We start from the raw sequence: 27,336 nt of genomic DNA, 5'->3' as shown, positions 1-27,336 counted from the left end.
TAGAACAGGAAAGAATGAATAACAAAGTTCTGTGTCCAGCAGAAAGCAAGGACAAACTCTCCCGTGAGTGGTCAGCAAATCCAAACACTCACAGAAGACCAATCACAGATGCTCCTGTTACATTCCACATCAGCAGATAATTATTGTTTACATTTTTCTTCTGGGGCCCCAGCTTCCCAGAAAGGACAAATCCTAAAAGAGAGGATTTTATGAAAAAAATGTCTGCGACACCGAGACTCAGTGTGGAAAAGAAATACCAAAGTACTTTAAAAATCTTGAATATCTCAAAGGATTAATGTGCCTCACTGAGTGTCAGTACACAGCTCTCAAGGGACTCATTAAAGCAGATAATTGGGGCCATGATTGCACAAACCTCTCATATAGTCTGTATTAAAAGGAAACACCAAGTACCTTAAAATAACTCAAGCACTATGAAGCATTAATGACACCACTGAGTGTCATTACTGATAAAGCCTCTCAAGGGACTAATTACAACAGATAATTTGAGGCCAGAATTGCACAAACCTCTCAGAGACTCCAAGGCAAAAGCCAAACCCAAAGTCCTTTGAAAAAGCCTGCAGTCCCTGGGAGCATTAAGGAGCCCCCAGGGCCATTGCTGAGCAAGGCTCCCCAGGGACTCCTTCCAGCAGATCCTTGAGGCCACTGGGATGTGGGCTAGGGGGGGATGCTGAGGGCAGGACAAGGTGGTGACAGTGCCCAGCCTGGCTGGGGCTGTACCAGGAGGCCCCAGTGCCTCAGGACAAGGTGTCTCCTCACAGCCCTTGGTGGCACAGATGCTGCTGTGCCTCAGGGCACCAAGACTTGGCTTCTCTTTGTCCCCACCTGTCATCACTGCCTCCAGTTCTCTGCTCTGGCTGGGGCCTGGGGACACTTTCTCAGCTGCATTCCTCACTGGGATCCATTAAAAGTGAAAGAAACTTTGGAGTTGGATTCTGACTTGGAGTTCTTGAGAGGTTTCTTCAGATCCCTCTAAGGGATTGATGTTCAGGGCCTGAGCACAAAGCCCTGAGGGAGTCATGAAAGTCCTTGTGCTGTGTCTGTGCTGCTGAGCTGAGCTGGGCTCCTGGCACAGGGGGTGATCCTGGTAACTAAGAAGAGCTTCAAAAGCACATTTCTCTTGATGAGCAGCTTTTCTCCCAGCCCAGCAGCGCTGGGGCACTGCCTGCAGCCACCCTAGTCACAGCACAGAGGCACAGAGAGCTTCAATCAGTCAGGGCTAGGAAGGTGCTGAGAAGTGCCTGGGGCAGAATCACTGACAGCCCTTGGCAGAGGAACCTCTGGCTGCAGGACAATTCAGCTGCAGCTCCTGGAGCCATCTCCTAAAGCTGGAACATCCCAATGCCTACAGACCCTGTGAGTACATTCTCTGATTCTCTCTTGGGCAGAGCAGCCATGGGTGCCCAGGGCTGTTCTGCAGAGCAGGGTCCTGTAGTCCAGGGTGCTGTGCTGGGGCAGGGACTCTGCTGCCTACCAGGGACTGCTCTCAGCCAGCCCTGGCAGCTGCTCCCAGCACTGTGGGACAAGATCTGGGTGGGAGGAGACAGATGGTAAGGCTTGGAAGTGTTCTCCTTGTGTGGTGAGGGTGCTGCATTGTTCAGGACTGCTCCCAGCATGACATTTAACTGCAGAACACTTCCAAGTAGATTATACAGGGAGCACAGCAAGGCAGGGGCTGCATAAAAGGAAAAATCCTGTTTTTATAATCTACTGCTCTGGGTTGCCTGGATGGAAAATTGCACATAGATATTGATCTCTCTGTTCAGGTTCAGAAATAGAAAAAAGTTTTTTCTCAGATCTTACTAAATCAGGCAGTGACAGAAATTAGCACAGGGCCCCTCACAGGCAGCATCAGTCTTGCTTTTCCAGCCTCCCCAGGGTTTCTCTGATGTTTCCATCAGAGTCTGCAGAGCCAGAGCTGCCCCAAGGCAGTGCCTGAGCTGGGAGAGGTCTACAGGGCAGAGCTGAGCCCCATGGCTGGGCTGGACTCTGGCAGCACTGGCAGGGCCCAGCCCTGGGCACAGGGAAGCAGCTGCTGGAAGGGACAGCTCCAGGCAGCAGAGCCCTGGGCAGGCAGTGGGGGGAAAGTGCCCCCAAGCTCTGCTGGGATATTTAAAGTCCTCTCCAGACCCAACTATTCTATGATTACTTTTTTACAGATCCCCATGCCAAGGCACCATAGGAAATGTCCATCAGCAGCTCCATCAGCCACTTCCTCCTGTTGGCGTTGGCAGACACGCAGCAGCTGCAGCTCCTGCATTTCTGCCTCTTGCTGGGCATCTCCCTGGCTGCCCTCCTGGGCAACGGCCTCATCATCAGTGCCGCAGCCTGCAGCCACCACCTGCACATGCCCATGTTCTTCTTCCTGCTCAACCTGGCCCTCACTGACCTGGGCTCCAACTGCACCACTGCCCCCAAAGCCATGCACAATTCCCTCTGGGACACCAGGACCATCTCCTACACAGGATGTGCTGCACAGGTATTTTTCTTTCTGGTCTTCATCTCAGCAGAGCTTGCCCTCCTGACCATCATGTGCTATGACCGCTACATGTCCATCTGCAAACCCCTGCACTACGGGACCCTCTTGGGCAGCAGAGCTTGTGCCCACATGGCAGCAGCTGCCTGGGCCAGTGGCTTTCTCACTGCTCTCATGCACACAGCCAATACATTTTCCCTGCCCCTCTGCCAGGACAATACTTTGGGCCAATTCTTCTGTGAGGTACCCCAGATCTTCAAGCTCTTCTGCTCCAAATCCTACCTTGGGGAACTTGGGCTTCTTGTAGTTACTGATAGTTTATCATTGTGTTGTTCTGGCTTCACTGTTTTCTTGTATGTGCAGATCTTCAGGGCTGTGCTGAGGATCCCCTCTGAGCAGGGACGGCACAAAGCCTTTTCCACCTGCCTCCCTCACCTGGCTGTGGTCTCTCTGTTCCTCAGCACTGGCACATTTGCTCACCTGAAGACCCCCTCCATGTCCTCCCCATCCTTGGATATGGCCCTGTCAGTTCTGTACTCAGTGGTGACTCCAGACCTGAATCCCCTCATCTACAGCCTGAGAAACCAGGAGCTCAAAGCTACAGTGTGGACACTGATGACTGGATGGTTTCAGGAACATTAAACTGCTGGCCAATTTTTGCAATTCACTTGTAATAGAAGTCATCTTTGATACTTCTTGATGGTTTAATTGTGGGGGTTTTTTTCCCTTTATTTTAGCTTTTTCATCTTGTCCACACAGAAATGTCATTGTTTGAGCCATTTCTCATTTTGTTTCTCTCCACCTTCCCTGGGCCCACAGACTGTGACAATGAGGGGCTGCACTCTCGGTGCCTTTAAAGGAACTAAGGGATCTCCCAGCAAAGTTTTCTGCAGAGATGCCCTTTTGTTGCCTTCTGTGGAGCTGCAGCAGCAATGTCTGTGTGCAGAGCTGGGGGCAGATCAGTGCTGGCACAGCAGCTCTGGTCCTGCTGGCCACACCATTCCTGATCCAGGCCAGGAGCCATTGGCCTTCTTGGCCACCTGGGCACACTGCTGGCTCATGTCCAGCCTGCTGTCCATCAGTCCCTGCTGGTCCCTTTCTGCCTGGCTGCTGTCCAGCCACTCTGTCCCCAGCCTGTAGTGCTGCAGGGGTTGTTGTGGTCCAAGTGCAGGACCCAGCACTTGGACTTCTTAAACCTCACCTTGTTGGATTTGGGCCCTGGATCCAGCTTGTCCAGGGCCCTGCGCAGAGCCCTCCTATGCTCCCTCCGATCAACACTCATACCCAGTTTGGTGGCATCTGCAAAGATGTCCTTGGTTCCATGGGGCCCCTCAGTGGGCATCTTGGTTACACCAGGCCCTGCACTGTCACACTGGTCTCCTTGGGTCCATGGGACCCCAAAATTTGACAATTGTCTCCTTGGTTCCATGGGGCTTCACAGTGTCACAGTGTTCTCGTTGGTGCTGCAGTTTCACAGTGGCCCCTTGGTTCCATGGGGCACCAGGGTGTCACAATGGCCCCATGGTTACATGAGGTCCCACACTGTCACAATGGTCTGTGGGGTTCCACAAGTCCCCTCAGTGTCACAATGGACTCCTTGTTTCCACAAGGCCACACAGTGTCACAACATTATTCCAGATTCCTTCAGGCCCCATTGCGTCACAGTGGCCCCTTGGTTACACAGGATCCTGCAGTGTCACAATGTCCCCTTGGTTCCATGAGGCCCTGCAGTGTCAGATCGGCCCCTTGGTTCCACTGGGCCCTGGAGTCTCCCAATGGTCCTCCTTGGTTTTGCAGTGTCAAAATGGTGAAACCCCTTGGTTACATGAGGCCCTGCAGTGTCTCAATGGCCTTTGTGGTTCCACAAGGATCAAGAGTTTCACAGTGCACTCCCTGGCTCCATTTGGCCCCAGAGCACCACAATGGACCCCTGGTTCTTTGGGGCTGCACAATGTCACCATGGTCCTCTTAGTTACACGAGGCCCTGCAGTGTCACAATGGCCCTTGGCTTCCCCAGAGTGTCCCAGTCATCACAGAATGACAGAATCAAATAGACTGGAAAAGAACTTTGAGATCATCAAGTCCAACCAATGCCCTAATACTGTCTTGTCACCCAGATCATGCCTCTAAGTGCCACTGGAGAGGGACAGTGACTCTGCCACCTCCCCCCTGGCCAGCCCATTCCAGTGCCCACTCACAATTTCTGTGAAGAACTTCTTCCTATTTTCCAGCCTAAACCTCCCGTGAGTGCAGCTTAAGGCTGTGTCTTCTTGTCCTGCCCTCCAGCAGATCCACACTCACACCCAGCCTGGTGTCATCTGCAATTTGTGAATGGTGGACTCGATCCCCTCACCCAGATCATCAGTGAAGATATTAAACAGGACTGGGCCCAGCACAGATCCCTGGGAGACCCCACCAGTGCCTGGACACCAGCTGGATGCAGCACCATCCCCACCACTCTCTGGGCCCAACCTCCAGCGAGGAAGGAACCTGCCCAAGCCGTGGGATGCAGCTTTTCCAGGGAATGCTGTCAGAGACAGTGTCAAAGGCCTTGCTGAAATCCAGGCACACAACAACCACAGCATTTCCCGCATCCAGAGGTGAGTCACCTGGACATAAAAGGAGACCACATTGGTCAGGCAGGACCTGCCACCCCTAAATCCATGCTGACTGGCTCTGATCCCTTGGCCATCCTGTGGGTGCCCTATGATGGCACTCAAGGTGATCTGTTCCATAACTTTGCTGAGCACTGAGGTCAGGATGACAGGCCCGGAGTTCCCCAGATCCTCCTTCCAGCCCTTCTTGGGGATGGGGTCACACTGGCACCTCCAGTCCTCTGGGACCTCCCTGCTGAGCCAGGACTGATGGTAAATGATGGAGAGCAGCTTGTGGAGCTTGTCCACCAGCTCCCTCATTCCCCTAGGATGGATCCCATCAAATCCCATATACCTGTGAGCACCTGAGTGGCTCAGCAGGTCACCAACTGCTTCCTCCTGGATTACAGAGGGCTGTTCTGCTCGCTGTGCTCATCTACCAGCTCAGGAGAACACTTTTCCTGAAAGCAAGTCATGCCCTAATACCGAAAATTGAGATAAAAAAGATGGTAAGTAGCTTAGCTTTTAGTTATCTTTAGTTACTGTATTCTCCACTGCATCCAATAAAGAGTAGAGATTCTCCTTCTTCCTCCTTTTGCTACATTTTTTTTTAATACTTTTTTTTTTCTTTTTTACAGAAGCTGCCAGGTTAAGCTCTAATTGAGCTTTCACCTCTCAACTTTTCTTTCTGCATAACCTAATAACACCCATAAACACTTCCTGAGTTGCCAGTCCATTTTTCCCCTGAGTTCCCCCAAAAGCTCCATGAGCAGCCAGGCCAGTCATTTTCCTCACCAGCTCATCTTTTGCCACACTGGGACAGGCTGCTCCTTCCCCCTTAAGATTACTTTCTTGAAGTGTGTCCATCCTTCCTGGATGGGCTGTTTCCCTTAAAAAATAAGGACCTGATTTGGTGCTCCCAAATCTGCATCCTAAATAGGCCAAAATCTGCCCTTCTTAATTCCAGTGCAGAAGTTTTGTTGCTGTCCCTCCTTCTTTCACAGAACATGGAAAACTTGAGTATTTCATGGTCACTGTGCCCCAGGCAGCCTCCGACCCCCACATCTGCCACCAGCCCTTCTCTGTTTGTGAACAGCAGGAGACAGAGCTTTCCTTGGGAGTGGGAGTGTTAAAAAAAAGTTTGGTAAAACAGAAAACTCCTTAACACCAGTGTAGCATTAAGAAGCAGCATTCTTTATTTAGCAGGATGCAGAGGGGATAGCTCCTCCCAAAGCTGTGCCCACTGAGTAAAGTTTCTGTTTATATTCTGTATTTTGCACACATATCCATTGATTGTCCTAGACTAAACATACATATGATAATCATTTCCCCAAAATCATTTACATATTTCCCCTCCCCTTTACCGATGCTCTCTTCTGTCCTGGGGGTCTCTCTGGTGGTCCCTGGTGGTCGTGGACCCCAATGTTCCAGTGGGCCTGGCTGAGCTGGCAGGACACTGAGGCTGGTGAACTTCCAGTTCCCCTTCCCACACAATGGACATTGTGTGGTTTCCATAGACCTGGGGTTTTGGAGAACAGGCTCCAGGTGTTAGCTCACCTGGTGTAGACAAATTATCATCTGGTAAGATGAGGTCACAGAGTGGGCTGTGACATCAGAGTGGGGTATGTGAGGTCATGGAGAATCTATGACATCATAGGCCATATCTGTGACATCACAGCTCAGAGGTCTGATATCATAAAGCAGACTATGATGTTACAGAGTTGGCTGTGACATCAGAGACCAGCTGTGTGACATTAGAGAATGGGCTGTGACATCACAGAGGGACTGTGTGACATCCCAGGAGGGCTGTGTGAGGTCACTGAGTTGTTCACTCTGCCCCAGCTCCCCCTCAGAGTTTCTCCCAACAAGTCCAATGCTGTTCATGCCCAGTGGGGTCCCTGTCCCCCGGGATCCCCCTGGTCCACCTGGAGCCACAGCCTCCAGCAAAGGATGTTCCACAGGATCCACCCCAGAGACTGACATGGGGACATGGGGCCAGGGCTATGTGACCAGATATTGCAATGCTGTGACGGCCCCGACAAGGGGAGAGAATGCTGCATCTGATTCCATGGATATCAGAAGGCTAAATAATTACTTTCTTTTACTATATTATTCTATATATCTAAAACTGAACCTGCCAAGAACTCAGCTCTGCACACAACTGCTCACACTGCACTGAATCTCGTGACTGTCACCTGACAGTCCTGACACACACACACTCTTGGTCCTGATAGGCCAAGGAAACAAAACACCATCACTTTGGGTAAACAATCTCCATATTGCATTCCACTTTTGCACAAACACAGGCAAAGCAAGTGATAAGAATTGTGTTTTCCCTTTCTCTGAAGTTCAAAGAATGTGAATCTCAGAAATCCTTGGGAAGAATTCTGCCTTGCTTTTCTCTGTGAAGAGAAATGTGGCAACAACCAAGACACCAAGGACATGGATTATTGTGGTGGTTTGACCAGGAAGAAGTGGGAATTCTGGGATGTTGTGGTCAAACCAATGGGTGCTTGGATTTTGATATTGGCACCTGGTATAGCCAGTGGGTTTTAGGACACACCTCTGAGAACACCCAGGGGTTAAAAGCAGAGCTTCGGCCCTGGGAGGCTCTCTTGGGACTTCGAGGGACGGAGGACGGATCTCTCCCCCGTCCAGCCGCTGCTGCTGGGCGGGGGAGGGGCAGCCACGTGGTAGGCCTGGGCCTGGACAGAGATGGGAGTGAGGAGGCCTTGGAGGATGAAAGGGTGGAGGAGCCCCAAGAGACATCGGACAGCCATTCCCCCCCCCCCCTTTGGAGACAGACAGAGAGAGAGAGAGTGCAGCCTGTGTCGTTACCTTGAAATTCAGTAAATATGTGCGGGCAGCAGGCAGCCCAGCTGAGGAGATGGGGGGGGGGGGGTGCAGCCAGGAGTCCAGCCGCCTGGAGGAGATTTTTAACCCTTTTTTGGACATTGAAAGCCTTACAGAACATTAACCCTTCCTAGACGAGTGATAAGAGTGGAGGAGGACGAAGGAAATGAACGAGTGATGGAGGGCTGGACCAGACAGAGTGAGAGATGTTGAAAGAATGGAGAAGATGGAGTGGCATGTTATGCTGGACTCTTTCGTGTAGCCATGGACGGAGCCATGTTTCCATGTGATACAGAGACTGAGTCCAGGGGGAGAAATGTCCCAGTGCCAAAGAAGATTCAGTGTGGGTACCCCTCGGCCCCAGAGGGTATATAAAATATGGGGGGGACAGATGTCCCAAAGGTGGGAAGGTGAGATACTGTGCTTTTCTGGAACTGGACAAAGCATCCTTAAAAAAGACAACCCTGGAAGCAGCCCTGATCCCTGTTCGGTGGTGAGAGCACCGGAACAAGGACGGAAGAGGCCACCATGACACATGGAAGGACTCCCTCTCCTCTTGAGGAGTTGAAAGTTTGAGCAATCTAAAGGGTGGTGTTGGACCTAGAATTGGTGATTTTGGAGGATGTATTGTAATGGGAATTTAGGGGGGTGGAGGGGGAGTGTTTTTTGTGAGGTTTTCATTTTCCTCGTGTTTGGTTTGTTTTTTTTTTTTTTTCCTTCTTTCTTCTTTTGTGTGTAGTTTAGTAATTGTTTGTGTGTAGCTTAGTTAATAAAATTTTCTTTATGTTTAAGTTTGGAGCCTGCTTTGCTTATTCCTGGTCACATCTCACATCAGACACCGGGGAGAAGGTGTACTCATGGGGGCTCTGGCTTTGCCAGGCCCAAACCATAACAATTATCCAGGTCACTGTGGCCTGGGTTGGGTTCCCCAGGGCAGGAAAGATGTCTGGCAGCTGGAGCAGGGTTAAGGAAGAGACTCCAAGGTGGGGCTGGAGCCCTTGGGCTGTGAGCAGAGGCTGAGGGAGCTGGGCTTGTTCAGCCCAGAGCAGGGAAGGCTGAGGGGCTCCTCATCCCACCCTGTCAATGCCAGAGAGGCGGTGATGGAGAACACAGACAGGCTCTTCACTGGGGGGCCTGGTGGGAGACAAAAGCCAATGGGTGGAAGGGGAAAGAGGGGAGATAAGCCAGGGCATGAGGAGATGAAATGAGTCAGGCTGGTTTCAGCATTTCATCAACACCAAAAGCAGCCTGACCTCCCTTCTCCATCCACCAGTGACAGATTTGCAAATCAGGAATTGTTTCAGCTGTTCTGCCCCCACTTGAGGATGCGCATCCTGATAAAAGAACTTAATTGTGTTTATATCTATCACAGAACCACGTTTGTCTATAATTAATTCTAGTATGGAAATCACTTGTGGGTGGTGGACTCATCAGATGCTGCTGGGACAGTGCACATAGCTCAGGGAAGATTGTGATTGTAAGAGTGCGATTGTTATTAAATTGTGTCCTGTTCAACTATGGTCTGTTGGCCATGAAGAGAAACGTTCTGTGCCTCTGAGTCTCACCAGTTCTTGGCCCCCAAAGGACACAAACCCGATGAGTTGTGGTTCCCATTCCAGTTGTGGCACTTGCACCTCCCTCCATAGCCAGAGCAGAGCTCCCTTGTCCCAGAAAGTCCCTGGCAATGCAGGGATGAAGGAAACAGGACAGGCTGTGGGAATCAGGGGCAGGGCACAGCCAGGGATTTGGGGTGGTTGTGAGCCCAGGGCAGGACCCGGCCCTTGGCCTTGGTGAACCTCATCCAATTGTCCTGGGCCCATGGCTCCAGCCTGTCCAGATCCCTCTGCAGAGCTTCCTGCCCTCCAGCACAGCCACACTCTCACCCAGCTTGGGCTCACCTGGGAACTGACTGAGGGTGCCCTCGCTGCCCTTGTCCAGATCAGCAATAAAGAGATTGAACTGACCTGGCCCAAATCCTGAGCCCTGGGGACACCCCTGGATGTGACTCCATTCCTCAGCTGCTCTGAGTGCCAGGGGTTGGATGAGGGAAATGGTGGGGAAGGGGTAGGGAAAAAGTCTGATTGATTGTCAGCCATGAAGGGTATTGATTTTCATATCTTTCAAACTGCATTAGAAAATACTGGGGGTCAATATAAATTGGACATTACTGATATCAATCTATAAACAGGAAAAGAAAACCTTACCTAACCTTCTCTCTGGTTTGTTTTCAATATAGCATTTTCACTCTAAATACACTTCTGAAATCTGACTAATTAACCACAGAATAATTGAAGTCTTGAATTATTCCCAGCAGCTTTTCTTGTTTGGGTGTTTTGAACAAATGTTAATGAGCCTTTTTCAGTGAATTCCTGAACTGAAGAGCTCAAGAAAGAAGAGACCTCTAGAGTAGGAAAATTCATCAGCAACCTCCAAGTGGCTGAGGATCCATCCCCATGAGAGTAGCAATGGACAGAAATGGGCACAGCTTTGTGGCTGCCCCAGCTTTGGGCTGGGCCCTGGGCCTGGAGCGGGAGCAGCTCTTGAGGGCCCCAAGGCCAGGGCTCTTTTGCTGCCCTGGGCAGATGGGATGGCAGCAGGGGCTGCAGAGCTCTCAGCACCACAGCCAGAGGGGAGCAGAGCACCTAGGGAGCCTCCTTTGGCCTTGGCCAAGTGTTATAACTGATCAATCGTGAGCCAAATTATCAAAAATGCGAAAATATTTATTTACCTTTCTGTGCGACCGAAATACGGTCCTCGAAACCACCACAGCCAAAGAGACAGCGTCAAGCCTGGGATCAGTGCTGGGTGAACCTGGATCCGACCTCTATCGCATTGGAAACCACCCCCCGTTCACGCAAGCCGCTTCTAGCGACGAGGTTTTATACAGTTTATTGTGCCTGAGGCAAAGGACTTGCAATTTCTTTTGTAACTCTTCACATTCATAGTTGTGTCTTTCAGTGCGCAGAGCTGGACAAGGATCGTCTCCAGGTGGATAGTCAGTGTTGATTGACTTCGGGGAAGCCATGTATTCACATGTATAACTCTGGCGTCACTGGCTATCTTGATTGATATTATCTGCAGGGAGATGATCGCTCTTAGGCGGTTTCCAACGACTCGAGATACCTGTGATCATTGGTCCTGGAAGCGTATATTCTTACGCTAAAGTGTCGATCATTATCTTAGCTGTGTCTGGGAATCCTTAGAATCTGAAAAGGTATTGGAAAAAGGCTCCCAATATTACCAGTTAGATTGTGCCTGGGCCGGTCTGACCCTTGCTGCTGGGCCAAAGGCAGCAACTGCGGTGTATCACCCCAGAGATACCTTGGCTTGCTGGTGGTTGCAGCTGGGCACTGAACAAGTCCAGGCTTGTTAGGAACCCCGTTTACCTCAGGAGGAATAGCTTCAGGCGATGGTGAAGAGAAAAAGGAGAGGATTCTGCTGGAGGGTTTAATGTCCAGAGGTTTATTCCATGGTTACAGAGGTCTGAACGTGAGCAACTGCTCCAACAGAACATCGGCCGCATGGTCTGATCACCTTTTTAAGCTCAGGGACAGGGGGAGGGGAGGTACAGGTGAGCCACCAACCAGGTGAGAGGGGCAGGGTCTCAGGGGAAGATGATACCCAGAAAGGCCAATGACCTCTGGGCATAGGGGCATCCTTTGAACTTGACCAACCACACGACGCCTTGCTGGAATGTTAAGCCTGATTGACAGGACTCACTCAGCATGGGGGCAAGGGGGAAGGGAGAGAGACATAGGCACACCTGGGGGAATGACCTGGAAGGCCAAAATGGGACATTACAGCACACCACAACAAAAAGGTATCTGCTCTCGGGCCGTGTGTGGTCAGAGACACGTTCGGATTTCTCAATCTTTATAAAATACATTCTTTAATAGCATGAATTATTTCTAACATATATTACACCAAACACCTTCCCCCATGGCTGGGGCTGAGTCCTGTAGGAGCTGCCGCTGCTGCTGTGCCCTTGCCAGGGGCTGAGGCCGTGGGGCCAGTGCCCAGAGCAGCCTGCCCTGAGCAGAGCTGTGGGGCCAGAGCCAGCTGGGCTGGGCTGGGCTGGGGAGAGGCCCTTGGTGCTGCCTAGAGCTCAGGGCAGCTGGAAGAGCTTGCAGGGAGCTGAGCCGGGCTCAGAGAGCCTGGCACAGAAACCATCAGTGTCCGTCTCAGCCTGGCTGAGCGTGCAGGGGCGGGACTCAGGCCAGGCCTTGTGGGGCGGGGCCAGCGACTGTGCAAGGCATTGAAAACAGCAATTGCCCCAGAGAGGAGGCTGCTCTGTGCCCTTGGTGGCATGGACAGAGCAGGAAGGGGGCCCAGGACATTTGTCAGCGCCAGCCTCTGTCCCCAGCCCTTGGCAGCCCTGGCTGCTGAGCCCAGCTTTGCCCTGGGCTGAGTTTGGCTGTGGCCCAGCTCCATCCTCCTGTGGGGCTCAGAGTCTGTTACCGGCCATGGCCAGCCCTGCCCAGCCTCTCTGCTGGCCACGTAGCATTGCGCCGTCCCTCCCAGGCCCGCGACAGATGTTCCCACCCGATCCAAGGGCCACTCCGGGGGCCAGGCAGCAAGGGTGAGAACTGTGATGTCAGCACCTCTGTCGAGAAGCCCGCGGAGGTGGATTTCCGATGGCATCGCACCAGGAACAGACAGAGTACAGAGCATCTCGGGACCGTCCTTGGTCAGGACAGCAGTCCATCAACTCTCTCCTCCTCCATAAAGGAACGCAAAACAATGAGTTATTTACAGAAAGTGTGTGAGAAAGTTCACTACAAGAATGTCAACATCAGAAGGCTTAGAAAATCTTTAAAAAACAGGCTGACAAACCCCCATACCGAAAATCCTAAAATCTACATTTTCACCCCGTGATCATTTTGTTATTACTCTATTCAAACCTGTGTGAATTTCATGTCCTCATACAAAGTTAGCAACTTGCTCCAAGGGTCAAAGTAAAATCCCCAGGTGTTCTGGGCAGCATGCCAAGGTCTCCGAGTCCCCTGGCGGGGTCCTCGGCAACTCTGGACACTCGGAGGGATGTACTGAGTTCCAACACTCAGGGACTCCTGGAATGAAGGAAACATGCTTGACACTGTGGTGGCCCTTGGAACCAAGAGGCCACTGTGACACTGTGGAACCAAGAAGAGCATTGCTGGACTGCCAGACCTCATGGAACCAAGGATCCATTGTGACACTGCAGGGCCTTGGGGGATCATGGCGCCATGGTGACACTGTGGGGTCCAAGGATCCAAGAGACTTTGTGACACCAAGGGGTCCCATGGAACCAAAGGGACATTGTGACACTGGGAGGCCTCATGGAATCATGGAGACCATTGGGACACTCTGGGGCCTCATGGAACCATGGTGACACCAAGTTGCCTGGGAATGTTGATCTGCTGGAGGGTAGGAGGGCTCTGCACAGGGCCCTGGACAAGCTGGATCCAGGGCCCAAATCCAACAAGGTGAGGTTTAAGAAGTCCAAGTGCTGGGTCCTGCACTTGGACCACAACAACCCCTGCAGCACTACAGGCTGGGGACAGAGTGGCTGGACAGCAGCCAGGCAGAAAGGGACCAGCAGGGACTGATGGACAGCAGGCTGGACATGAGCCAGCAGTGTGCCCAGGTGGCCAAGAAGGCCAATGGCTCCTGGCCTGGATCAGGAATGGTGTGGCCAGCAGGACCAGGACAGTGATTCTTCCCCTATGCTTGGCACAGGTTGGGCTTGGGCAGCACCTCGAGTGCTGTGTCCAGTTCGGGGCTCCCTGTCCTAGGTTGACTATATGATGCTTTTATCCCCAATCCTCTCATTCTGTTTATGTTGAATAATAAGTTTTGCACCTTTAAGAGTGTTCCAGATAGTGAAGGGGGGGAAAGAAGAAGCGCGCAGTTTGTTTTCAGGCACTGTACTCCACTCCCCCACATTCCTGCTCCTGACTGTGTTGTCTGCGGACAGACAGCGGGACAGAGCTATTCTTTTGCTGTTTAGTTAGTGTTAGCTAGCTGAGGCAAAGAAGTTCCCTGGACTGGTTTTTTTTCCTTTTCTTTGGACCTCTTGAAACCTGCTCTGGACCGAACACCCAGGAGAGCACCGGCAGCTGCATCTGGGACACACTGGGCCGGGCTGGGCCTGCGACATTTCCAGCACCGGAGGGACTGATCAAAGACTGAGTGAGCTGCAACCCAGGGATGGGATTTTCTCAGTTTGTCATCTCTTTTAGAGTGGCAAGGGGTCTCATTGTTTGATATTGTTTAGGTTTTATTGTTTAATAAACAGTTTTTTCCACCTTTCTCCAAGGAGGTATTTTTTCCTCCCGGACCAGTTGGAGGGAGGGGCTGATTGGATCTGCTTTTCCCACCGGAGCTCCTTTGGGGGATTCTTCCCCAAATTTGCTCTAAACCTGGACAAATACATGAATTGGCGCCCAACGCGTGGCTGGAAAAGGTGGAAAAAAGCTCTCTTTAGTTGTGTGTTTGTTGTTGTTAAAGCAGTCAGTAGCCATGCTGCTTGAATCCATAATGTCTCTGGGGGTGAAAGCCTTCGTGTGGCTCTGGGCTCTAGACCTTTTTGAGGTTTCTATACCTTTCTGGTCACTAGGATTATTGTCCATAATGCGTAATTTTTACGGTAGAGGGGTATGGATTGGAATACCTGTGGTGCTGGCCTTGGTGATAATGATTTATAAAGCGTTTACAAAGATACTGGCCTCTGTTTACGATATGTATGGTTTATGGTTTCTTCATCCTACCCTGCATCCCAATTCCAGAAGTACGTTTTGGAAATTTATTAGTAATTACACTCAGTCTGTAAGAGAAGTCGAGAATAAGGCTTTCCAGCCTTTCTTTTCCTTCTTCTCCTTTGGATCTGTTATGTCACTTTTTGAGAATGTCCAGTTTCCGCTGAATGCTAAAGAGACCATCTTTCTGGTACTTAATCTGGTAAGCTTCCTCTCTATGGTCTGCAGCTTCTCTAGAATGAGGGCTGAGATATCTAGAGGAGCTGGTGAGACCCCTGACCCAGAAGCAGATGCAGGCGTGAAAAATCCTGAGTGGTGTGGACAATGGGAAAATATAGGCCAAACCCTGAAGGTATTTTCTGATCCTGTAGACTGGGATTTTCCACAGGAACAAATTCAGAATGCAGCTGAAGTGGGGAAATACCTAAAAGAGAAGTGCCATGACGATTCTAAGGAGAAAAGGTTAATTGCAATAAGCTGGGCCCTGGCCTATGCTTATCGCACTTTGTTAGATAGTGTAGGGCACCAGACAGAGGCAGAGGGGCAGGGAGATAAATCAGCTATCCCAGTCACTCAAGCTGTAGCCAACAGCCCAGGCTCGACGCCAGCAGCCAAACCAGACAGTGAGCCTAAGCCAGCATCTAAACCCATGGCTGTTGCTACCAGTACTAGAAGTGGGAAATGCATGGAAAAACTAATTGACCAGTGGATGATGATGATGGTGATACAGGAGAAGGAACCTCAATGCCTCCTGACATAAAATCAGGAGTCAAAGTAGCAGGTGCAAGATCAGATGCAAATATTGAGTCTTATTCCCTGAAGGACCTTCGTGGCTTACGGAAGGATTACACACGACGACCTGATGAATCCATAATTAGTTGGCTGGTCCGTCTCTGGGATGCTGCAGGCGAGGCTACAATTCTGGATGGCACTGGAGCGAGGCATTTAGGATCCTTGTCACAGGATCCTGTCATCGACCAAGAAATGATGAGGGGCGCTAATCCACACAGCCTCTGGGCACTGGTCTTGGGCAGTGTTGCACGAAGATACCTGTGTGCAGATGATCTTTATATGTGTCCTAGGGTGACGTTATGATGCTTGTATCCCCATTCATATGTTCTGTGCCTTTAAGACCAGCTCTGAAGAGTGGAAGTTTTGTTTGGGTTTCTCTTATCAGGGACACAGAGACGGGCTGTTTTCGCTTCTTGCTTTTCACTTCTTGCTTTCGGCTTGCTGCTTTGCTTGCTCTCTTTTCTGCTCTCGCTTCTGCTCTGCTTTGGCCTCTGCTTATTAGCTAGTTCTAGCTAAACAGTCCAAATTCCTTCCTGGACTGTTTCTCCTCTCCTGTTTCTGTGACCATCTCGAACCTGCTCCGGACTGGGACCTGGGAACACCGAGGGTTTGCACCGTTTGGCTGCAGCAGCTGCCCCAGCGCTGGAGCGACTGAGAACAGAGCAACCACCCCCGAAAGAGACTATGATTTTGTCATCTTTCTCAGAGCGGTATCATCTGGTATTGTTCATTTTGTGTGCTGGGAGGTGCTGTGCCAGTCAAAAAAACAGGTTCTTTCCACTTCACTCCAAGGAATTCTTCCCGAACCAATTGGGGGGAGGGGCTGTGTGGGTTTGCTTTCTGGAGGGGCCCTCCTTTGCAGATTCTTTAACAAATTTGCCCTAAACATGGACAAAATATTGGCACCGATCCTGGGGGCTCGAGAGAGTGGAAAAACCCTGTTTTGACTGCATTTTGGTTGCTATTACTCTGTATTCATTTAAATCAGCTAATAGCCATGCTTTTTGAATTCATAATATCTGTTGGGATGAAGGTTTGCATGCATTTCTGGTCCCTAGGGTTTTTTTGAGATTTTGATACCTCTATGGTCCCTAGGTTTATTTTCTTACCCAGAAATAGCTTTAGTATTGTCCCTAATATGGACTTTTTACATCAGAAGGGCAGTGACCAGAGTAGCTATCCTGCTGGGCTAGGTGGCAATGATGTGTAAGAAGTTTATAAACATGCTAGGGTCTGCTCCAGGTATGAATGGTTCATGGCTATGGTTATGCATCCAGTTTGTTAGAGGAGGAGAAGCAGGGAATGAGGTTTTTCAGCCTCTGCTTTCCTTCTTCTCCTATGAATCAGTTGCATCACTAGTGAAGGATGTTCAGTTTCCCCTCAATGTTAAAGAAACCATCTTCTTGGTATTCAATCTGGTAACCTTCCTCTATACAGCCTGCTGCTTCTCTGGAATGAGGACTGAGATTTCTAGACGGGCTGATGAGACGACTGACTCAGGAGTAAACCCCGGTGTAGAAAATCCTAAGTGGGGTGGGAAATGGGAGGATATGGGCCAAATCCTGAAGAAATTCTCTGACCCTATAGTCTGGGATTTTCCCCCTGAACAAATTCAGAATCCAGCTGAGATGGGCAAATATCTGAAAGAGAAGTACCAGGATGAGCCTAAGGAGAGGAAGGTCATTGCAGTGAGCTGGGCCCTGGCATATGCTTAGCGCGCACTGCTAGATACTGTCGGACAGCAGACAGAGGCAGGGGGGCAGGAAGATAAATCAGCTATCCCAGGTTTGAAGCCAGCAGCTAAACCAGATAGTGAGCCTAAGCCAGCAGATAAACCAATGGCTGTTGCTACCAGCACTAGAAGTGGGAAATGCACGGACAAGACCAATCAACCACTGGATGATGATGATGATGATGATGAAGGAACCTCAATGCCTCCTGACATAAAATCAGGAGTCAAAGCAGCAGGTGCAAGATCAGAAACAAATATTGAGTCTTATTCCCTGAAGGACCTTCGTGGCTTACGGAAGGATTACACACGACGACCTGATGAATCCATAATTAGTTGGCTGGTCCGTCTCTGGGATGCTGCAGGCGAGGCTACAATTCTGGATGGCACTGGAGCGAGGCATTTAGGATCCTTGTCACAGGATCCTGTCATCGACCAAGAAATGATGAGGGGCGCTAATCCACTTAGCCTCTGGGCACGGGTCTTGGGCAGTGTTGCACGAAGATACCTGTGTGCAGATGATCTCTATATGCAACAAACTCAGTGGAAGACCATAGAGCAAGGAATCCAACGCCTGAGAGAAATGGCAGTGGCAGAGATTATCTTCTCAGATGATGTAACAACTAGGAACCCAGACTTAGTACCATGCACGTCTGTGATGTGGCGAAAACTTGTACGACTTGGGCCACATGAATATGCTTCTGCCTTAGCCATCATGAAGAGGGATGAGAGGGATGAGACTGTGCTGGATATGGCAAGGAAGCTCCGAGCATATGCAGATGCTGTACATGGCCCGACACATGCCAGAATCGCAGCGGTAGAAACACATCTGCAAAATTTAGAGGATAAGACAGAGGAGAATCATAAGAAGCTTAGAGAGGAGTCTAAAGAAGACCTTCTCCAAATCTCGGCAGTACAGATCCGAGGTTCAGGTATCCAAGGCAGATGTTTAGCAGATGGTGAGACAAGGTACACCCCACGAGCTGAGCTGTGGTTTTATCTGCGTGATTGTGGAGAAAACATGAGAAGGTGGGATAGGAAACCTACTGCTGTTCTGGCACGACGGGTGCGTGAACTGAAGGAAGCCACCAGAAGGAAAGCATCTCCATTTGCCCGTAGCCGAACGGCCAGGTATGATGATGATGACATGTCTGATCCCCTCAAAGGAACATCCAAAACTTACGCCCAGGGAAAGAAGGATAACCAGGCTTAGAGGGGCCCTGCCTCTAGCCAGGTAGAGGCCAGGGAAAATTGTGTTTTCTGGTCTGTGTGGATTCGTTGGCCTGGCACATCGGAACCACAAGAGTACAAAGCTTTGGTCGATACTGGTGGGCAATGCACATTAATCCCTCAAGACATGTGGGGACAGAGTCTGTTTCTATTGCTGGTGTGACAGGGGGATCCCAGGATTTCACTTTGGTGGAAGCTGATGTGAGCCTAACGGGAAATGAGTGGAAGAAGCATCCTATTGTGACTGGCCCAGAGGGCCCATGTATTTTGGGCATAGACTACTTTCGAAGTGGGTACTTCAAAGACCCAAAGGGACTCAGATGGGCATTTGGAATAGCTGCTGTAGAGACAGAGGGCATCCAGCAATTGAACACCTTGCCTGGGTTGTCTAAGAATACATCTGCAGTATGATGCCTGATAGGAGAAGAGCAACGAGTGCCAATTGCCACTTCCATAGTGCATCGACGGCAGTATAGGACCACTCAAGATGCTGTGATCCCCATCCATAAGATGATCTGAGAGCTGGAGAGCCAAGGGGTGGTCAGCAAGACCCACTCACCCTTCAACAGCCCCATTTGGCCTGTGCGAAAATCTGAAGGAGAATGGAGATTGACTGTGGACTACCGTGCATTGAATGAAGTGACTCCACCACTGAGTGCTGCCGTGCCAGACATATTAGAGCTCCAGTAGGAGCTTGAGTCCAAGGCAGCAAAGTGGTATGCCACTATAGACATTGCCAATGCATTTTTCTCCATTCCTCTGGCAGCAGAATGCAGGCCTCAGTTTGCTTTCACATGGAGGGGAGTGCAGTACACCTGGAACCGACTGCCCCAGGGATGGAAGCACCGCCCCACCATCTGCCATGGACTGATCCAGACTGCACTAGAAAGGGGAGAGGCTCCAGAACATTTGCAGTATATTGATGACATCATTGTGTGGGGGAACACAGCAGCAGAGGTGTTTGAGAAAGGGAAGGAAATCATCCAGATCCTCCTGGGAGCTGGTTTCACCATTAAAAAGAGCAAAGTAAAGGGACCAGCTCATGAGATTCAGTTCCTGGGAGTGAAGTGGCAAGATGGACGGCGTCAGATTCCTACAGATGTCATCAACAAGATCACAGCAATGTCTCCACCCACCAATAAGAAAGAGACACAAGCTTTCCTGGGTGCAATAGGTTTTTGGAGGATGCATATTCCTGAGTACAGTCAGATCGTGAGCCCTCTTTACCTGGTCACCCGCAAGAAGAACAATTTCCAGTGGGGCCCTGAGCAGCAACAAGCCTTTGTCCAGATCAAGCAGGAGATTGCTCATGCAGTAGCCCTTGGCCCGGTCAGGACAGGACCAGAGGTGAAGAACATGCTCTACTCTGCAGCCGGGAACCATGGCTTGTCATGGAGTCTTTGGCAGAAGGTGCCTGGGGAGACTCGAGGTCGACCACTGGGATTTTGGAGTTGAAGCTACAGAGGGTCTGAAGCCAACTACACTCCAACAGAGAAGGAAATCTTGGCTGCCTATGAAGGAGTCCAGGCTGCCTCGGAGGTAATAGGCACTGAAGCACAACTCCTCCTGGCACCCCGACTACCGGTGCTGGGGTGAGTGTTCAAAGGCAAGGTTCCTTCCACTCACCATGCCACCAGTGCTACATGGAGCAAGTGGATTGCTCTTATCACTCAGCGCGCCCGTATAGGTAAACTGAATTGCCCTGGGATTCTGGAGGTAATTACAAATTGGCCCAAAGGTGATAATTTTGGTGTCACAGATGAAGAGGATCAAGAACCAGTGACACGTTCTGAAGAGGCTCCTCCCTATAACCAACTCCCACCAGAGGAAACACGCTACGCTCTTTTCACTGACGGTTCCTGTCGCATCGTAGGGATGAACCGGAAGTGGAAAGCAGCCGTATGGAGCCCCACACAACTGGTTGCACAAGCTACCAAAGGAGAAGGTGGATCAAGCCAACTTGCTGAACTCAAAGCTGTTCAACTGGCCCTAGACATTGCTGAGAGAGAGAAATGGCCAAAGTTCTACCTCTACACTGATTCAGGGATGCTAGCCAATGCTCTGTGGGGATGGCTGGAGAGGTGGAAAAAGGCTAACTGGCAACGTAGAGGAAAACCAATTTGGGCTGCTGATGAGTGGAAAGACATTGCTACCAGGGTAGGGAGGCTACCTGTGAAAGTCTGCCATGTAGATGCCCACGTACCCAAGAGTAGGGCCAATGAGGAGCACCAAAACAATGAGCAGGTAGACCAAGCGGCAAAGATAGGGGTGTCCAAAATAGACCTAGATTGGGAACACAAGGGAGAGTTATTCCTAGCTCAATGAGCCCACGATGCCTCAGGCCATCAGGGCAGAGATGCCACCTATAAGTGGACACAAGACCAAGGGGTGGATTTAACCATGGACAGTATTGCTGAGGTTATCCATGACTGTGAGACGTGTGCTGCCATCAAGCAGGCCAAGCGAGTGAGGCCCCTCTGGTACAGTGGGCGGTGGTCCAAGTACAAGCATGGGGAGGCCTGGCAGATTGACTACATCACACTGACCCAGACACGCCGGGGCAAGCGCTACGTGCTGACCATGGTGGAAGCCACCACTGGATGGTTGGAAACCCACCCTGTGTCTCATGCTACTGCCCGGAACACCATCCTGGGCCTTGAAAAGCTAGTTATGTGGAGACATGGTACCCCTGAGAGGATTGAGTCAGACAACGGGACTCATTTCAAGAACAGCCTTATCAACACCTGGGCTCGGGAACATGGCATAGAGTGGGTGTACCATATTCCCTACCATGCACCAGCTGCAGGAAAAGTGGAGAGGTATAACGGACTGTTAAAAACCACACTGAAAGCATTAGGTGGGGGATCTTTCAAAAACTGGGAGCAGCATCTGGCAAAAGCCACCTGGTTAGTTAACACCCGAGGCTCTACTAACCGAGTGGGCCCTGCCCAATCTAAGCCTTTGCAGAGAGTAGATGGAGACAAAGTCCCAGTGGTACATGTCAGAAGTTTGTTAGGGAAGACAGTTTGGATCAATTCTGCCTCGAATACAGACAAACCCATTCGTGGGGTTTTTTTGCTCAGGGACCAGGTTGCACATGGTGGATAATGCAAAAAGATGGAAGAACACGATGTGTACCTCAGGGAGATCTGATTGTTGGATAAAACCTGTGTAAATATCACTGTTTGCTGAATGTTATTACCATTGTCTCTGTATAGCTGTATAATGGTTGTATCATGTATGTACTTGTAGAGTTAGAATTTATATTAGTTTTAGTAGCAAGCAGACGATATGGGGATAAGGGGTGGAATTTCCTGGGTTGACTATATGATGCTTTTATCCCCAATCGTCTCATTCTGTTTATGTTGAATAATAAGTTTTGCACCTTTAAGAGTGTTCCAGAGAGTGAAGGGGGGGAAAGAAGAAGCGCGCAGTTTGTTTTCAGGCACTGTACTCCACTCCCCCACATTCCTGCTCCTGACTGTGTTGTCTGCGGACAGACAGCGGGACAGAGCTATTCTTTTGCTGTTTAGTTAGTGTTAGCTAGCTGAGGCAAAGAAGTTCCCTGGACTGTGTTTTTGTTTTTCTTTTTTTCCTTTTCTTTGGACCTCTTGAAACCTGCACTGGACTGAACACCCAGGAGAGCACCGGCAGCTGCATCTGGGGCCCACCGGGCCGGGCTGGGCCTGTGACATTTCCAGCACCAGAGGGACTGATCAAAGACTGAGTGAGCTGCAATCCAGGGACGGGGTTTTCTCAGTTTGTCATCTCTTTCAGAGTGGCAAGGGGTCTCATTGTTTGATATTGTTTTGGTTTTACTGTTTAATAAACAGTTTTTTCCACCTTTCTCCAAGGAGGTATTTTTTCCTCCCGGACCAGTTGCGGGGAGGGGCCGATTGGATCTGCTTTTCCCACTGGAGCTCCTTTGGGGGATTCTTCCCCAAATTTGCTCTAACCTGGACACTCCCCTATTTAAGAAGGACATGGAAGGGCTGGAGCGTGTCCAGAAAAGGGCAACAAGGATGGTGAGGGGTCTGGAGCAAAGGTCCTGTGAGGAGCGGCTGAGGGAGCTAGGGTTGTTTATCCTAGAGAAGAGGATGCTCAGGGGAGACAAGGCAATGTCAGGGCACAGGTTGGACTTGATGATCTCCAAGGTCTTTTCCAGCCTTGGTGATTCTCTGATTTTCCGAAACCACCCTTGGAGCAGTTGCACAATGAGCCCTGGGCCTCCTCTTCAGAAGCTCCAGCAGCCCAGGTCCCTCAGCTTCTCCTGACAGCCCCAAAGCCCATCCTGTCAGTCCTGCAGAGCCTCTGCAGCTCCTCCTCATTGCCCAGAACACGGAGCTCCAGAGCCAGACACAGCAGCCCAGATGTGCCCCCCTTGCCTGGGGTGCCTCTGGCAAGGGAGAAGCACGAGGCACTGCAGGAGCCTGCAGACAATTCCTGCAGCACTTGTAGGATGATCCTGCTTCCCAAGGGACGTTCCCATTGTGCCAAGTCAGGAACTGCAATGGGGGAGTGGGGCCAGTGAAGCAAAGTGAAAATTTTCCAGGATAGAAATCCATTTTAATTTAGGTGAAATGTACTTTTTTGAGTTGAATCTGTGGTTAGAAACCATAGTTATTTAGCCAGACTGCAAAGCCTAAGCTCAGTGAAGTTACTTCAGTGAAGGACAGAGATAAAGGGCGGGAGACAGAAGATGATAGAGAGAGACAGGGACTGCTGTAAGAGCAAGTCAACCTGACATCAGAATTCTTTCTGATAAAAAGAACTAGCAGCAAATGTCACGCAAAATCCATAAAAATGAATATGTATGAACGTATTGTGAAACTGTATGCATATATATTTAAAAGAGAAATAAAAAGAGACCTGAAGTTCCTGCAGGTACGCATGCCTTTTTGAAGAGAGCAATCTCCGCATGTGTCCTGCACTGTAATAAACATACCAGCTTTACAACTTTCACGAAGTTGTAGAGTACTTTTTCTTTTCTCCGCAAAACATTATGGCAATCCAGATGGGAGTTCTCTGTCCCCGCAGGGGCAGGGGGGATAGACGGACCTCCAAGGCGTGCCCTAGGGTTTTTTCCTGGTGGGGCTCCGCTCGTCTCGACTTGCCTCCTGCGAGGACAGACAAGGACCTGCTGACCTGTGGAGGATACAGTATATACTGAGGGGCCCCCAGGTGAAAAAGAGAGATAGGGAGTAAATCACTCAGAGACGTCTAAGTACAGCTGATAGAGCAGCTAGATTAGAGTTGGGGGTTCATTGTTTTGATAGAGCAGACTGCTAGCAACCCTGGAAGTGAGTTGAGTGAACCTGTGTGTGTGTGTGTGTGTGTGTGTGTGTGTGTGTGTGTGTGTGTGTGTGTGGTGTCCAGACACTGTATCATTGTATGGTTAATGCATTGTGTAGTTAATGTTAATGTGTCTGTAATCGTGCGAGTGTGTGGTATATGAAAGAGAAAGCGAACGAGTTCACTCATGGCGCGGGGGAGTAAGTACTACCCGTGTTTGAAGCAGTCGAGTGAGGCCTGAGGCGCCGACTGAGGCAGGCTGTGGAGGCAGAGAGTGCCCCGCAGAGAAGTGGAAGAAGTGGAGAAACGTCAGTGAAGGTATTTATTGTGTTTAAATGTAGTGATTTGTGTAGATTTAGTACATTTTAATAGTGAGTACGAGCTCAGAGAGGTTCTTTGCCCTAGATGTTTGAACTTGATCTCTAGAATTTTACTGTGTGCTGTTATTTTGATTGTGTCCAAAGAGAGCTGATGTAAATGCTGAATTATAGTATGCTGTGTTGTGTTGAGAAAAGTAGGCACTTTGAGAGATATGCCCTTTCCCAGTGATTTTGTGGTGTGATTTTCTTCCACTGCATTGTAGTAATTCAATTCTCAGATTGTATAGTAGTGTTTGTAGAGATTTTAAGATTTTCTTTGCAACAAGTGTAGCATTTTACACAGAAGAACTATAGTATAGTGATTATGGTGATATGTAGTAAAGCGAATTGAAGGAATTCTAAGAATTCTCCCCCCCACACACAGTAATTCAAGCCCTAGCTCTAGTGAATTCGAGATAAGGGGGGTGTGTGTCTGTATATGTGAGCATATCAGAGTTTTTGCTGTAACAAGCCTTTTGCAAGGCAGTACAGTGAGTGTCAGTAGAGACAATTCTTTAATTACATTGTGCAAGAAGACAACTAGAGAAGACTGACATTTTGTAAAACAGCTTAGACAGAAGACATGAATAAGTTTATGAGACTTCAGCTACTACTATAGTAAGTCTAGACTGAGAACAACCAGTAATAAACAGAATAGCCTGCCTCTGCAATTCCTGAGAGTATTTAGTTCATTGAAAGGCTAGCACCTTATGTGCAATGCAGAGTTTGTGAGAGACGCTGGTATTGCTGTTCTAATAAGCATCAAGGCACATGCCTCGAGTGTAAATTAAAGTTTTCTGATCAAGCTGATTCAGAACCGAAGATCTTGAAGCTTGTGTGTAAGAAATCACATCTGATACCTTCCCCCTAGAGTTGTGTGTAGGAAGAAGACTAAGAAACTACTCTGAAGCTTTGTACAGAGAAGTTTGAGTAGAAGCGAGATAGGGCAAGGAGAAAGAGATAATGAGAACTGACCAGAGCAAAAAGGTTCCTAAACTAGCCCCTTTTAAGAAGAGCTCACTGGGAGAAGGCTGCCAGTAGGAGCAGCTCAGAAAATAAAAAGATTTTTAATACTTCATTGCAGTTAACACTGTTTTAAAATAGGAAAGTAAATAAGATGAAGTTTTGTATGCTGATATGTCTTTTTGCTTTAAGAAATCACCCAGAATGGCAAAGAGACTGTGAGATCAGACAGCCCTCAGATCCACTGGTCTTGGCTCTTGAAAAGGAAAACAAGGAAAAGAGAAAGCAAATCAAACATGTTGTTCAGCATGCAGCATAAGATAGCAACATATGAAGTCAAACAAAGATTATCACGCTGAAACGCAAAGCGATTACAGTTCGCAAAATGAGTACATATGATTTGTTAAAGGCTCCTCCTAAGGTAAGGGAGAAAAGATAAAGATGACCTCCCCAAAAAGGAAGAAGACTTAGGCTCCAAAAGTATACCCATTCAAACCCATCCCCCTCCCAGCAGTTCAATTTCATCCAGAACTAAGATGTAACAAACCCCTCTGAGAGAGGCAGTGAGATCAGAAGAAAAGCAAAAGATAGAATTTCAGTTGATACAAAGGCCATATATTCAGTTTTAAATAAAGCTTTAGTACCTGTAGAGAATGTTTATGTTGTAGCGTAGAGAAAAACTAGCCAGTCTAAGAAAGCATACTTTTGCAAACCTTTAAAGTATCATGTGTACTATGTGTACTTAGAAGTTTTTTTACATGCTCAATTTGCTAAACATTCTCAAATAAGAAAAGTTACTCTAGAAGCAAATGATGTAAAGATTTTAAGCTTAACATTAACAGCCACTGAAATTAAGAAGGACATTAGGAAAGAGATATTAGAATAAGTAAATAAGTGTTTTCGAAGGTATGAGCCTCTGCTGTACCAAGGAGGGTGAAAAATGTCCCCGCATAGTAATCAAGCTTAAAGAAAGAACACAACCAGTGAGAACTGAGCAGTACTCCCTCAAAAGGAAGATAAGGAAAGAATCAGCCCAATAATTGATAGTACTAGACTGAGAGCTGTCAATAAGATAACAAAGAATTTATACCCTGTGGTAGCAAATCCATATATTTACTAACTTGTTTAACACCTGAGCTAACCTGGTTCACTGTTTTAGACCTAAGAGATGCCTTCTTTTGCCTCCCTATCCACGAAGCCAGCCGGAAAATTTTTGCATTCAAATGAGAAAGTCCTAGAACACAGCTCACATGGTCCATGTGCCTGAAAGCTTCAAAGATTCCCCCACTCCGATTAGAGAACAACTTGCAAAGATTGAAAGTCCTAAGAAGCCCCACAAGAAGAAGGGAGGCTGTTGCTGTACGTGTGTGGCCTAGACGGTAAGTCTTTTGAATTTCCTAGAACTCCAAGGATACAGAGGATCAAAGAAAAGGGCATAAGTAGTGAAACAGAAAGTAATCTGCCTAAGGTAAGAAGTGAGTGCTGAGCAGCAAACTTTAAGTTAGACTGCTCGTCACACCCCTCTATGCTCTTATTGCTGATGGAAACAGAGATCTCCAGTGAGCAAGAGAAGCCACACGGGCCTTTCACCAGCTAAGAGTGCCCTCATGTCAGCTCCAGCTTCAAGACTTCCAAATGTAAGTAAACCATTCTTTCTATTTTCCCATGCAAAGAATTGCCCTGGGAATACTGGCTCAAGATTTGAGTCTGTACCAGAGAGCAGTTGCTTACTTCTCTAAGCAACTAGATGCAACAGCCAAAAGATAGCCAAGTTGCCTCAAAAGTGTAGCAGCAGTTGTGCTGAATATTCAAGAAGCAAACAAACCCATTCGTGGGGTTGTCTTTGCCCAGGGACCAGGTTGCACATGGTGGATAATGCAAAGAGATGGAACAACACGATGTGTACCTCAGGGAGATCTGATTGTGGGGTAAGAATGATATACAATATCACTGTTCATTGGATGTTACTGCCATTGTCTGTACATTAAACCATACAGACATGAGATAGAAGGAAATGTGTAAGTGTCGAAGGTCTGGGCAAGTGGAAGATGGAGCTTTAAGTGACTAAAGTGAAAAGGGGGAATCCTGCAGCTCTGTAATATAGGGCCTGGATTCAGTGGTCCAGTGTGGGGATGTGATGAAGGCATGATGGGTATTGCTTGTAATTTTGGGGAAACATGGAAATTTCGTATGAATAATGCATGATGTGTTGTAGTATGTTGATGATATGGGGATAAGGGGTGGAATGTCCTGGGGTGACGTTATGATGCTTGTATCCCCATTCATCTGTTCT

Source organism: Melospiza melodia, chromosome W, assembly GCF_035770615.1.
Source record: "Melospiza melodia melodia isolate bMelMel2 chromosome W, bMelMel2.pri, whole genome shotgun sequence".
NCBI classification, from domain to species: domain Eukaryota; kingdom Metazoa; phylum Chordata; class Aves; order Passeriformes; family Passerellidae; genus Melospiza; species Melospiza melodia.
Note: the sequence above shows the minus strand (reverse complement) of the source record.